Raw genomic sequence first — 13,945 nt, 5'->3', positions numbered from 1 at the left:
GAATAGAAGACAGGTATGGTATGCACTGTATAATCAACTTGCTTTGTATTCTGTTTTTTATTTGAGGTAGGGTCTCCCTCTAGCCAAGGCTAACCTGGAATTCACTATGTAGTCTCAGGGTGGCCTTGAACTCACAGCGATTCTCCTACCTCTGCCTCCCAAGTGCTGAATACTGGGATTAAAGGGGTGTGCCACCATGCCTAGTCCATTGAATTCTATTAAAAAAAAAAATGAAGCTTGTAGGATCACCCAAGACATTGCTTTTTATTTTATTTTATTTTAATTTTTTATTTATTTGAGAGCGACAGACACAGAGAGAAAGACAGATAGAGGGAGAGAGAGAGAATGGGCGCGCCAGGGCTTCCAGCCTCTGCAAATGAACTCCAGACACGTGCGCCCCCTTGTGCATCTGGCTAACGTGGGACCTGGGGAACCGAGCCTCGAACCGGGGTCCTTAGGCTTCACAGGCAAGCGCCTAACTGCTAAGCCATCTCTCCAGCCCGACATTGCTTTTTAAGTGTTGGGTCTATTTACCTCATTCTCATTAAAACTAGATGTGATTCTCAGAATTTAATGCAACTTGGACTAAAATTGTGAGATTTGTATCAGATATTTATTTTTGACATCTCAAATGATAAATGGCCTTCTCTGGCTAATCATAATTGGATCATTTGGCTTTTAGCATAAAAGGTTAGGCATATCCAACATATTGTTATTCAACAAGTAATTTGAACATAAAATATTTTCAAGACTTCCTTGTTCTTAGTCAAATACTGCTGTGCTGCTGAGTACAATATTGGAAAGGCTAGATGAAACTGTCTCCATCACGGCAAGTTCCACACTATGCTGAAGACAGATGTTCTATTAGCACTAGCATTAAGTTCTGGTCATTACTGTGAAAAAGAAAGCACAGTTACTCTAGAACAAATAACAAAATAATCTAGCCTAGTTTCCTTGGGTCTGGGAAGTCTCAAGAAACTGCAACAAAGTTCAGAAAATAGAAGATACAAAGGAAGTAAGCATGTGAAGGTGAGGTGGAACTCTGTACTAAGAAGAGAAATAGCAAAAAGAGGCATGTGGGTTGAAATAGCAACAAAATACATGTGGGCTGTTGTTTATTTTATTTTATCATTTTTTTTTCAGTTCTGAGCAGCTCTGTGGAAAAATATCCACATATCCCAGAAGAAGAAGAAGATAAAGCTTTGTAGCTCTCAAAACATAAATAACTAGTTTTCAAGAATAAAAGTTCTTTCACAATAATAATAACAACAAAAAAATGGTATTCTTCACTCTAAATTTTATGGCAATTGTTCAAGAGACTGCATAATACATGATATTACAAAGAAAAATACTTATTCTTGAAGTAATTCGAGAACCAACCTGTCTATGATGCCAGTTGTTAAAAAAAAAAAATAACAATGATTTGGGCTAGGGAAATGGTGTAGTGGATAAGGTGTTTGCCTGAGAAACCTAAAGACCCCAGTTCAATTCCCCAGGACCCATGTAAACCAAGGAGACGCATGTAGCACAAGGGGATGCATGCATCTGAAGTTCCTTTGCAGTGGCTGGAGGACCTGGCATGCCCATTCTCTCTTTCTCTATGCCTCTTCCTCTGTCTCTCTCTCAAATAAATAAATAAATAAAATATTTTTAAAATTAGCAAAGATATAAAACAATGTCACCGTTCTAAGTGTTTAGTTTGCTAAAAGAGGGTTTATAAAAATATTAGTGTAGGGCTGGGGAGATGGCTTAGAGATTAAGGCACTTGTCTGCAAAGTCAAAGGACCCAGGTTCCATTCCCTAGGACCCAAGTAAGCCAGATGTGCAAGGCGGCACATGCATGCATGGAGTTTGTTTGCAGGGGCTGGAAGACCTGGCATGCCAATTCTCTCTCTCTCTCTTACTCTCTCTCTCTCTCTCATCAGTAAAGAAAAATAAAATATTTTAAAAATATTTGTGTAAAATAAAGTGTGTTTGTATTTCTGGGTGAATCAAGTTTTAAAATCATGGCTTTAAAATTCATCTATTTAAATTTACATAAATATCAATAGACATAAATAAGGTAAAACATGTTTTAGGATTATAATTAATATTTAAGAATAAAGTAGTCTTGAAGCCAAATAGCTTGATAACCAATAATAAAATCTGTTACCTCAAATATAGACTGTATGAGAGTGGAAGGGGTTAGATTAATAATTATACCATCTGAGCATGGTGGCATGTAATCTTGTCATATGAAACTTTCCCTTGGGAAGACATGAAGACACATTACCCAACACATGTCTAGGGCTCAGAATACAGAACAAAGCATGTTTCCACCAAAACCAGTTTGGTGAACCAATGAGTTTATGGGGCTGGTTTACAGAGCAGGGTGAGAAATTGCTTAGAGGTAAATGGGTAATCCAAAGGCAATTGTACCACCAAAATGCCCTCCCCAGACTAGGTGCTGACTAACCAAAGCTGCATCTCAGGAGCTCGCTGCATGATCTGTAGGCCCCTTCAGAAATCTCCAGCACATAGCATGACTTGCCAGGTCCTCCTGGAGACACTGTCCCTCTGATAGTTGTTTATGCTTTTTATAATTTTAGGGAATGGTCTTTTAAGTTTTAGTTCTACAAGACTTGTTGACCTTCTAACTCCCTTCTCCCCTCAGAAGGGAAATGTTTAAAGTCAGAAAAAATGGCTACACAGCTCTTGTCAGAGTCTGTCTTCAACAGTTGTTTCTGTTCCTGTAGAATTTGGGGAGTGGACCTGTGACCCCCTTAAGTTTCAGCTCTTCCAGATTTGACCTAACTCTCCTGAGCCTCCATCTTCCCTTCAAGAGGGACTATTTCAATTCCGAGGAATTTTCAATACAACAATTCCAGTGTGCAGGAGGCTGGGGTAGGAGAACCACAAGTTTGAGACCAGCCTAGGCTACATAAGGAGACCCTGAAAGAAGCAAGCAAACATGCTAGTCATTCATATATCTCAATCCATCTAGATTCTTATTCCCATTTAAAACTTGTTCTCCTAGTTTATGCTGATTTTCTGAGCATATGTCTTTTTTAGAGCCTCCAACATCATGGTCAACATGTCAACATGTCCTAGTTTGGAGGGTCACCTATGTGGCCTAATTATTTCTATGATTAAATAATGAGGCCTTGTCCTATGGTTTCCCTGGCTGGCTATCAGACAGAACTCCAGTGTTTTATTGCAGCTATCCAGTGGTTGCTAAGTAATCTAAATAAAAATCTTTCTTTTTTAGATGGGTGTGGTGGTGCTCAACTTTAATGCCAGCACTTGGAAGGCAGAGGTAGGAGGATCTTTCAGAGTTTAAGGCCACCTTAAGACTACCTAGTAAATTCCTGGCCAGTCTGGGCTAGAGTGAAACTATATCTCAAAAAAAAAAGAGACTTCCGGTTAAGATGGCAGCATAGGTACCATGCCAAAGCAGCCTGGCGAGGAAAAAAGATCAAAAAAAACTCAGCAAAATATACACTTTTACTAAAAAGTGAGGTGTATAGGAAATTGAAGCAGAAGCAGAGAAGTAGGAGAGATCTAGAGCATCCAGAGCCCACACAGGCGGAAAAAGCCGCTGCGGCAGCTCCACCAACCTCGGCGGCAGCGGCGGCACAAAGAAAGCCGCCAAGCTTGGCTCCAGCCGCAAGAAAAGCCAGGTACGGGCGCTTCCCCTCACACCGGCACTCTCTGCAACTCGGAAAACGTGAAGGGAGAGCGGCAGGGAGCAAAGGAGGAGCAGACTGCAAGGTAGAAGAACAAGTGGAGCAGTGAGAGAACCAGAGCAGCTGCAGCTCCCTCCCCTCCCCCACCGCCTGAGCCCAGCTCCTGCGAACAGAGCAGCGGTCCTGGGACCCGGCCACGCCAACCTGACCCAAGCAAGAGCAGAGTTTGGCAGCAACGTCAGTGGCTCCAGCACCGCTAACAGCGGCCAAAGCAGCAGCAGACCGAGGAGCGGCAGAAGCTTCAGCTGCTGACAGACCCAGTGGGGGAGCTGATCTGCAGGGCCACAGTTGCCAGGCTTAGCTTGCCCCGCAGGAAAAGCCAGTGCCCAGCTCCAGAAATCACAACAGCAGCCCGATGACCCAGGCAGTAACTTGACTGAGACCAAACTCATCCAAGGTAACTGGGCTTGCACCAGGGAAGGGTCTCATTTGGTCACAAGCTGACTGGGATCCCTCAACAGACCAGAAATCTTAACCTCTATGTTGATAGAGGATCTGGTTGTTATAATAACTACTCTGGCATACATACTTGGGGCTGTTTTTGACTGAATGGGTACAGTGTTTAGTTATCTTTTAGAATCTACCTGTATTTTATTACACTCAGCCTACTTGAATACCCCCATAGCAGGGAAACTCAACCCCTAGGAGCACCTTTGTAGATACTCTCGGAGTCTTAAGAGCCACATCTAACACCTCAAGCTCCTACCCTGAAAATATATAACATCAAACCAATTGATACAGCTAAGAATACCCAGCTAGTGAGAAAATCCAAGCAATAACTTAATCCAACATGCAAAAATATATACATTATAACACAAGAAACACTAAAAAGCAAGACGATATAAATCCACCTAAAAGTATTAATGCATCAGAAATGACCTCCAGTGAGAACGAGATAGAGGAAATGCCAGAGAAAGATTTCAAACAATGATTGTAAATATGCTCAAAGAAGTCAGAGAACAAATCAAAGGAGTCAAAGAGGAACTTAAAGAGGAAATCAAAGGAATCAAAGAAGATGCAGGACACCAATTTCATGAAATAAAGAAGACAATACAAGACATAAATAAGGAAATAGAAATAATAAAGAAAAACCAGTCAGAATTACTAGCAATGAAGAACACAGTTAATGAAATAAAAAACTCTGTAGAAAATCTCACCAGTAGAATGGATGAAGGAGAGGACAGAATATCTAAGCTAGAAGACCAGGTGGCAGATCTAATACAGGCCAACCAAGAGAAAGACAAACATACAGAAAAGTATGAGTGGGAATTTCAAGATATTTGGGACACTATGAAAAGATCCAATATAAGAATTCAGGACATAGTAGAAGGAGAATTCCACTCCAAAGGCATAGTAGGCATCTTCAACAAAATCATAGAAGAAAATTTCCCCCAAATTGGGAAAGAGGTGCCAATACAGATACAGGAAGCCTTTAGAACCCCAGCCAGACAAAACCTGGAAAGAACCTCTCCTCGCCATATTATAATCAAACTTCCAAACACACACACCAAAGAAAAAATATTGAAAGCAGTTAGAGAGAAAAATCAAGTTACCTACAAAAGTAAGCCCATAAGGATTATAGCAGATTATTCAACACAAACTTTTAAACCCAGAAGGGATTGGGGTTATATATTCCAAGTACTGAAATATAATAACTGTCAACCAAGGTTACGTTATCCTGCAAAATTATCCATTCAAATAGAGGGAGAAATAAGGACATTCCATGACAAAAGCAACTTAAAGGAGTATTTGAAGACAAAATCAGCTCTAGAGAAAATACTTGATAGAATCTTCCATGCTGAAGAAAAGGAAAAGCGCACATATAAGGAACCTAGAAAAAACAAGCAATACTCAAATACTAGATAACAGAAGAGAGCACAGATAGAACCAGAACCACAAAAAAAAAAAAAAAGGCAAATATAAATACACACCTTTCAATAATATCTCTTCATATCAACGGCCTCAATGCCCCAACAAAAAGACATAGGTTTGCAGACTGGGTTAAAAAGCAGGATCCTACAATTTGTTGTATCCAAGAAACTCACCTTTCTGCAAAGGATAGACATTATGTTAGGGTGAAAGGTTGAAAGATGGTGTTTCAAGCAAATGGGCCTAGAAAAAAAGCAGGGGTTGCTGTCCTAATATCTGACAAGGTAGACTTCAGTCCAACGTTAGTCAAGAAAGATAAGGAAGGTCACTTTATATTGATTAAGGGCACACTCCAACAGGAGGACATTACAATCCTAAACATATATGCACCTAACATGGGGGCTACCAAATTTATCAAACAAACACTATTAGAAGTAAGGTCACAGATAACACCAAACACAGTGGTAGTGGGTGACTTTAACACCCCACTCTCACCAATTGACAGATCATCCCGGGAAAAAATAAACAGAGAGGCATCTGGACTAAATGAGGTCATAGAAGGAATGGATTTAACAGATATATACAGGACATTTCATCCAAAGGCTGCAGAATATACATTCTTTTCAGCAGCACATGGAACATTCTCTAAAATAGACCATATATTAGGACACAAAGCAAATCTTAACAAATTCAGGAAAATTGAAATAATTCCTTGCATTCTATCTGACCACAATGGAATTAAACTACAAATCAGTAGCAAGAAAGGCTATAGAGCATACACAAAATCATGGAAACTAAACAATACACTACTAAATGATGAGTGGGTCAATGAAGAAATCAAAAAGGAAATCAAAAATTTTATACAGTCAAATGACAATGAGAACACAACATACCAAAATCTCTGGGACACAATGAAGGCAGTTCTAAGAGGTAAATTTATAGCCTTAAGTGCCTATATTAAGAAATTAGAAAGGTCGCTAGTAAACGACCTAATGCTTCACCTTAAAGCCTTGGAAAAAGAAGAACAAGTCAAACCAAAAGTCAGTAGATGGGAAGAAATAATAAAGATTAGGGCAGAAATTAATGAGATAGAAACAAAAAGAACAATCTAAAGAATTAATGAAACAAAGAGTTGGTTCTTTGAAAGGATAAACAAGATTGATAAACCCTTTGCAAATCTGACCAAAAGAAAGAGAGAAGAGACACAAATTAATAAAATCAAGATGAACAAGGTAACATCACAACAGATGCCAGAGAAATTCAAAAAATGATAGGGACATACTATAAAAGCATATACTCCACAAAGTATGAAAATCTGAAAGAAATGGATGATTTCCTTGATCTATATGACCTATCTAAATTAAATCAAATTGAGATTAATCACTTAAATAGACCTATAACAAACATGGAGATCCGAACAGTTATCAATAATCTCCCAACTAAAAAAAGCCCAGGCCCAGATGGATTCACTGCTGAATTTTACCAGACTTTTAAGGAAGAGCTAACACCATAGCTTCTCAAGCTTTTCCAGGAAATAGAAAATGAAGGAATTCTACCAAACTCCTTCCATGAGGCCAGCATCACCCTGATACCAAAACCAGGCAAAGATAGAACAAAAAAAGAAAATTACAGACCAATCTCCCTCATGAACATAGATGCAAAGATTCTCAACAAAATATTGGCAAACAGAATACATGAGTATACCAAAAAGATCATTCACCCTGACCAAGTAGGCTTTATGCCAGAGATGCAGGGATGGTTCAACATATGCAAATCTATAAATGTAATACATTACATAAACGGGTTGAAGGACAAAAATCACATGATCATCTCATTAGACGCAGAGAAAGCATTTGACAAAATCCAACATCCCTTCATGATAAAAGTCCTACAGAGACTGGGAGTAGAAGGAACATATCTCAATATAATAAAGGCTATTTATGACAAGCCTACAGCCAACATATTACTAAATGGGGAAAAACTGCTAGCTTTTCCACTAAAATCAGGAACAAGACAAGGGTGTCCACTGTCCCCACTTTTATTTAATATAGTTTTGGAAGTCTTAGCCATAGCAATAAGGCAAGAGACACACATAAAAGGGATACAAATTGGAAAGGAAGAGCTCAAGTTATCATTATTTGCAGATGACATGATTCTATACATAAAGGACCCTAAAGACTCTACTAGCAAGCTGTTAGAGCTGATCAAAACCTACAGCAATGTAGCAGGATACAAAATAAATACCCAGAAATCTGCAGCCTTCATATATGCTAACAACAAACACACAGAGGATGAAATCAGAGAATCACTCCCATTCACAATTGCATCAAAAAAAAATAAAGTACCTTGGAATAAACCTAACCAAGGAAGTAAACAATCTCTACAATGAGAACTTTAAAACTCTCAGGCGAGAAATTGCAGAAGACACTAGAGAGTGGAGAAACATCCCTTGTTCCTGGATTGGAAGAATCAATATTGTGAAAATGGCAATCTTACCTAAAGCAATCTATACATTTAATGCAATCCCTATCAAAATTCCAAAGGCTTTCTTCATGGAAATAGAAAAAACAATCCAAAAATTCATTTGGAATCACAAAAAACCTCGAATATCTAAAATAATACTGAGCAACAAAAAAGAGGCTGGTGGTATCACCATACCTGATTTTAACCTATACTACAGAGCCATAGTAAGAAAAACAGCGTGGTACTGGCACAAAAACAGACATGTAGATCAGTGGAACAGAATAGAGGAACCAGATGTAAGCCCAAGTAGCTATAGCCACCTGATATTCGATAAAAATGCCAAAAATACTCATTGGAGAAGAGACAGCCTCTTCAGCAAATGGTGTTGGGAAAACTGGATATATATCTGCAGAAGGATGAAAATAGATTCTTCTCTCTCACCATGCACAAGAATTAAGTCCAAATGGATTAAAGACCTTAACATCAGACCTGAAACTCTGAAACTGCTGGAGGAAAAAGTAGGGGAAACCCTTCAACATATTGGTCTTGGCAAAAACTTTCTGAATACAACCCCAATTGCTCAGGCAATAAAACCACAGATTAACCACTGGGACCTAATGAAATTACAAAGATTTTGCACCGCAAAGGACACAGTGAAAAAAGCAAAGAGGCCACCTACAGAATGGGAAAAAAATCTTCGCCAGCTATATATCTGATAGAGGATTAATATCTAGGATATACAAAGAACTCAAAAAGTTAAATAATAAGGAATCAAACAAGCCAATCAAAAAATGGGATATGGAGCTAAATAGTGAGTTCTCAAAGGAAGAAATACGAATGGCATATAAGCATCTACAAAAATGTTCTACGTCACTAGTCATCAGGGAAATGCAGATTAAAACTACATTGAGATTCCATCTCACTCCTGTCAGATTGTCCACCATCATGAAAACAAATGATCAGAAATGTTGGCGGGGATGTGGAAAAAAAAGGAACCCTTCTACACTGCTGGTGGGAATGCAATGTGGTCCAGCCATTGTGGAAAACAGTGTGGAGGTTCCTAAAACAGCTAGAGATTGATCTACCATATGACCCAGCTATAGCACTCCTAGGCATATATCCAAAGGACTCATCTCATTTCCTTAGAAGTACATGCTCAACCATGTTTATTGCTGCTCAATTTATAATAGCTGTGAAATGGAACCAGCCTAGATGTCCCTCAACAGATGAGTGGATAATGAAGATGTGGCACATTTATACAGTGGAGTTCTCCTCAGCAGTAAAGAAAAATGAAGTTATGAAATTTGCAGAAAAATGGATGGATCTGTAAAGTATTATACTAAATGAGGTAACCCAGGCCCAGAAAGCCAAGCGCCACGTGTTCTCTCTCATATGTGGATCCTAGCTACAGATGTTTGGGCTTCTGCATGAGAATGAAAATACTTAGTAGCAGAGGCCAGTAAGTTAAAAAGGAGACATAAAGGGAAGAGAAAGGAAGGGAGGAGGGTTCTTAATAGGTTGATATTGTTTATATGTAAGTACAATGATTGTGATGGGGAGGTAATATGATGGAGAATGGAATTTCAAAGCGGAAAGCGTGGGGGGTGGGGAGGGCGGGAATTACCATGGGATTTTTTTTAATAATCATGGAAAATGCTAATAAAAACATTAAAAAAAAACTTTTTTAAAGCCATTTCTCTTTAAGTCTTTTATTATTTTACTAGTTTTTTATTGCTTGCGTGCATATGTGTATGTACTGGGTTATATGTGTGTGTGGTGTGTGTGTGTGTGTGTGTGTGTGTGTGTGTGTGTGTGTGCACATGTATGTGTTCTTGAGGCTGTCCCAAGCTATCACCTTTGGGGGTGCACTCATTTACAGTAGTGGGAGTAGAAAATCAGGTGTCCACTTCCATCACTTTTCTGTCTTCTGTTTGGATGGATAGCTTCTTATTAATCCCAGAACTTGTCACTTTTCCTAATTCCAGTGATTCTCAGGTTTCCACTCCGATACAGAACTGGGGTTCAGGTGCTTGTGGCCACACTTGATATTTTATGTGGGCCCTGGGGCTCAAATTTGAGAGGCCTCTCAGGTCTCCTCAGGTCCTTATGCTTACACAGGAAGTTCTCTTAACTGCTGAGCCATCTCTCCAGTTCAAGTCTTTCCTTTTAAATAAACTCTTCATTCGGTTTTTGAAATAATGTTAAGAAAAATTTTTTGTGTGTGTTGCAATATTCATTCCAAAGGGTAGATGCTTGCTGTGAAAAGTAGAGGAATTTATATGCTGAAACTGAAGCAAGATTATCATCTAAACAAAATAAAGCACAGACTGAAAGCATCAGAAGAAAGTGGAATCCTGTTGCTGTTCTCTCCATCTCCAAAAGGTTGAAAAATAGTGGAGAGTAGCAGAGCGAGATGCATGAACCTGTAATTACATACATTGCTCAATTGCAACTGAATATTCTGAGGCCAAATACATCCTTTTGGAATATCAGTCAACAAATAACATGAATAGTTTACTGATTCACTTTGCACATGTTTTGAAATATGGTAGAAACATTATAAACAAAAAACAGTGTGGGGGAAATAATAGAGAGGAGTGTGAAAAGAAGGAGGAGGTGGAAAATAGTGAGTTATATAATTATGGAAACACACACCTTTGGCAAGCAAGCAAGAACTTTAACCACTGAGCTATCTCTCCAGCCCCAAGTACACACCTTTTGTTTCTTGAACATATATCAAGGGCTTCTAGCCAAAGGCTGTGATGTTATTCTAGACAATTTTACTGTAATAAAGTGAAGAATATAAATTATGGTGAAATCAGAACAGCCAACCACCAGGGAAGCCATTAAGAATTTAGCATGAGGGAGTGTGGATTCTACTTGTCAAAGAGAATATTAAAGAACTATTTCATATAAAATGCAACTATCACAGCACTGAGGGCTGGGTTCCTCAGCTGGGTTTTCCTTGAACTCATTGCCATACAAAGGTAAACACAGATCGAGGAGTTTCACAAGAAAAGCATATTTTGTGCCAAAGCAGAAAAAATATAGATCAAGTGCCTGGCATGAGGATTTGATTGAATATATATCTATCAAATAGTCCTGTGACAGAAAGGAACTCCATAGGGGAAAAGAACAGGTAAAAACAAACCAGAGGAAAATGAAAAATTTGCGTTAAATTCTAGCAGGGCTCATTCTTATCCATGTAATGTTAGTGCATTTTTAATTTCTAGATCCTAAATTTGCCTCATGTTAAAATATGACTGATGGCTATTTTATAAGAATGTCGTCAGTATTAATGAGCACAAGACCTGCTAAGGTGCTAGCAGGGATTAGAATGCTTTTGCCACTTCTGTCTTTCACTTTCCTTCTTTTTATACTTTAAAGAACTTTCACTTCATAGAAAAGTTTAAAGTTTATGTAGGAGCTCCCACATGTCCTCTGCCCAGTTTCCCACATTTTTCATTAGTGTATATACTTCAAGTTGTTTGGTTAGAATGCATGCCTGCTACTATTTTGAAAGGAATAGATTTTATTCTACTATACTTTTGTACACTAACTTCAATTGTACTTTTGTAATTTCTCCAATACAAGATTGATGAATGTTACAGCTTTATCATAGAGCTGAAAATTATATTATCTGAGGCTGAATATGTTAATTGACTTTATTCTTAGTTGCAGAAAACTTTGGAATGATGTAGATGCTGTTAACTTCAGGAAAGCTAGATAAGTAAAGTAAGTAAAGGCAAAATCATTAGATAGATAGATGATAGACAGATAGATAGATAGATAGATAGATAGATAGATAGATAGATAGATAGACAGATGATATGTGATGTGGGTGTATATTTGAATTACCAAGAGACCTTTTGTTCCAATAATATGGAAATAACTTCAATGATTTAATAATTAGTTGAAAAGTTTTTAGAGGCACAGGACAGAAAGTTCAGTCTCAATCTATATTTTGAGGGCTCTGTGCAATAGGTTCATGTACCCCATGACCTTAGGTAAAAGAATAAGGAAGTGGGTTCTTTTCCATCTCTCTTCTTTGTAACATTTTAATTCTACTTACTTTCAAACATTGTTTTCATAACTCCCATTGTTTTCATGGAAAATTGTCAGTTAACTATGCCTATCCCTGGGAATGTCTAATGCTCTTTAACACAGTCAAAATAGTTTTCCTAATTTTTCCAATTTTAAAATACTAGTCCCTTGATACTCTGTCTAAACTACACATCAGGAGATGAGAACAAGTGAATATACATCAATTCATTTGGACTCCTACAGGCAAATAGCTAATGACCTTTTTTATTTATTTATTTATTTATTTGAGAGCGACAGACACAGAGAGAAGACAGATAGAGGGAGAGAGAGAGAATGGGCGCGCCAGGGCTTCCAGCCTCTGCAAACAAACTCCAGATGCGTGTGCCCCCTTGTGCATCTGGCTAACGTGGGACCTGGGGAACCAAGCCTCGAACCAGGGTCCTTAGGCTTCACAGGCAAGCGCTTAACCGCCAAGCCATCTCTCCAGCCCAGCTAATGACCTTTTGCCCCTGGGGATTTTACATGTTAAGAAAGAAAGCCTTGAAGTAAAAGCAACTACCATGCCCAGAATAGATCTTTAACACTGGAAATACAAGAGAAGGAAAGGAGATCTGTAAGCATACCCTTTCCTAAACTGAGATCTGCTGGAAATCAATGAGAAATATGTCCACTCTCCTGATCCAAGGAAATCTGTTGTGCTACTATATTTGAAATATTTCCATAGATAACATTTATGAACTTACAAAACAGCTAGGAATATGCTATGATCTGGCTGTTTCTTCTCCTAAGTCACTCCATGTTGTATAAAACAATGGTTTGAGAGACTGTGCATTTCCCTGAGAGACTTCATTTCTCAGACAGCTTTTGACTCCATTTTGAGCATAAATGCAGAGACAGGATGTCTCTGCACCTTTTGGTTCATTTGAAAAATATATCCTGTGTTGCATAACCCATATGACTGAGAACCCTATGAACACACTAGACTGAGGAAAGGATGCAATAACCTCACCAGGGCCACATAAGAAGTGACCCCCTAACATAGAAATATTGATAGCTCCATCAAGCTATCATCTGACCACCTACAGGCAAATCATCCCAGGGATTTCAGTTCATTTTGCTCATTTCCCGCAACTGGCATGTCCTACTAGAACTGCCATCTGTCAGTTCACCAGATGATCCTAGAAATTTATCTGCCCATTCCTCCATGTGGACTCATTCCTGCCTTTATAATTTCCATGGTTCCACACATGATACTGCAGCTACGTTTATCCTGAGACCCCAAGACTAGGCTAAACTTTGACCCTGTGGCTTGATTCTGCATGGGCACCTCAGCAGACCTACAGCAAAACTAGCTTTCTTATTTCCATGAAGACTTTTTGTACATTGCTATCAGCCTTCTTCTTGACTTCTTTAGACCTCTTTGGAGCTCCTTGAACTCTTCTGTGGACTCTTTATCCCAGTGCCAAGCCATTTTTAACCTACATATATATTTATGTGGGGAGATGTGTTACCGTGTGACATGTAATGTATGACCCTAGAGTTAATATCAGCAAACAGATTGGAACACAAAAATGTGTTTGGTTGAGCCTGGCTGAGCATGGCTGAGCCATCAAGGAAATTGGGATGGCAAATTGTTGCCAACAAACAAAGACAGTTTTTGAATTTATTTTTATTCAATAAATTCAGTCTGTGTGGCAAGAAACACACATGTTCTATATCTCTGGTAAAGAACATAATGCAAAGAGGGTGGGGGAGCTAAAAGCAAGGAGCAAGGTTGAAAGGCAATCACAGTTTTGGGGGTCTTCTGAGAAGATGCTATTTCAAGACCATCTCCATTTCATTGT

The sequence above is a fragment of the Jaculus jaculus genome, chromosome 7 (genome assembly GCF_020740685.1).
Source record: "Jaculus jaculus isolate mJacJac1 chromosome 7, mJacJac1.mat.Y.cur, whole genome shotgun sequence".
Classification (NCBI taxonomy): domain Eukaryota; kingdom Metazoa; phylum Chordata; class Mammalia; order Rodentia; family Dipodidae; genus Jaculus; species Jaculus jaculus.
Note: the sequence above shows the minus strand (reverse complement) of the source record.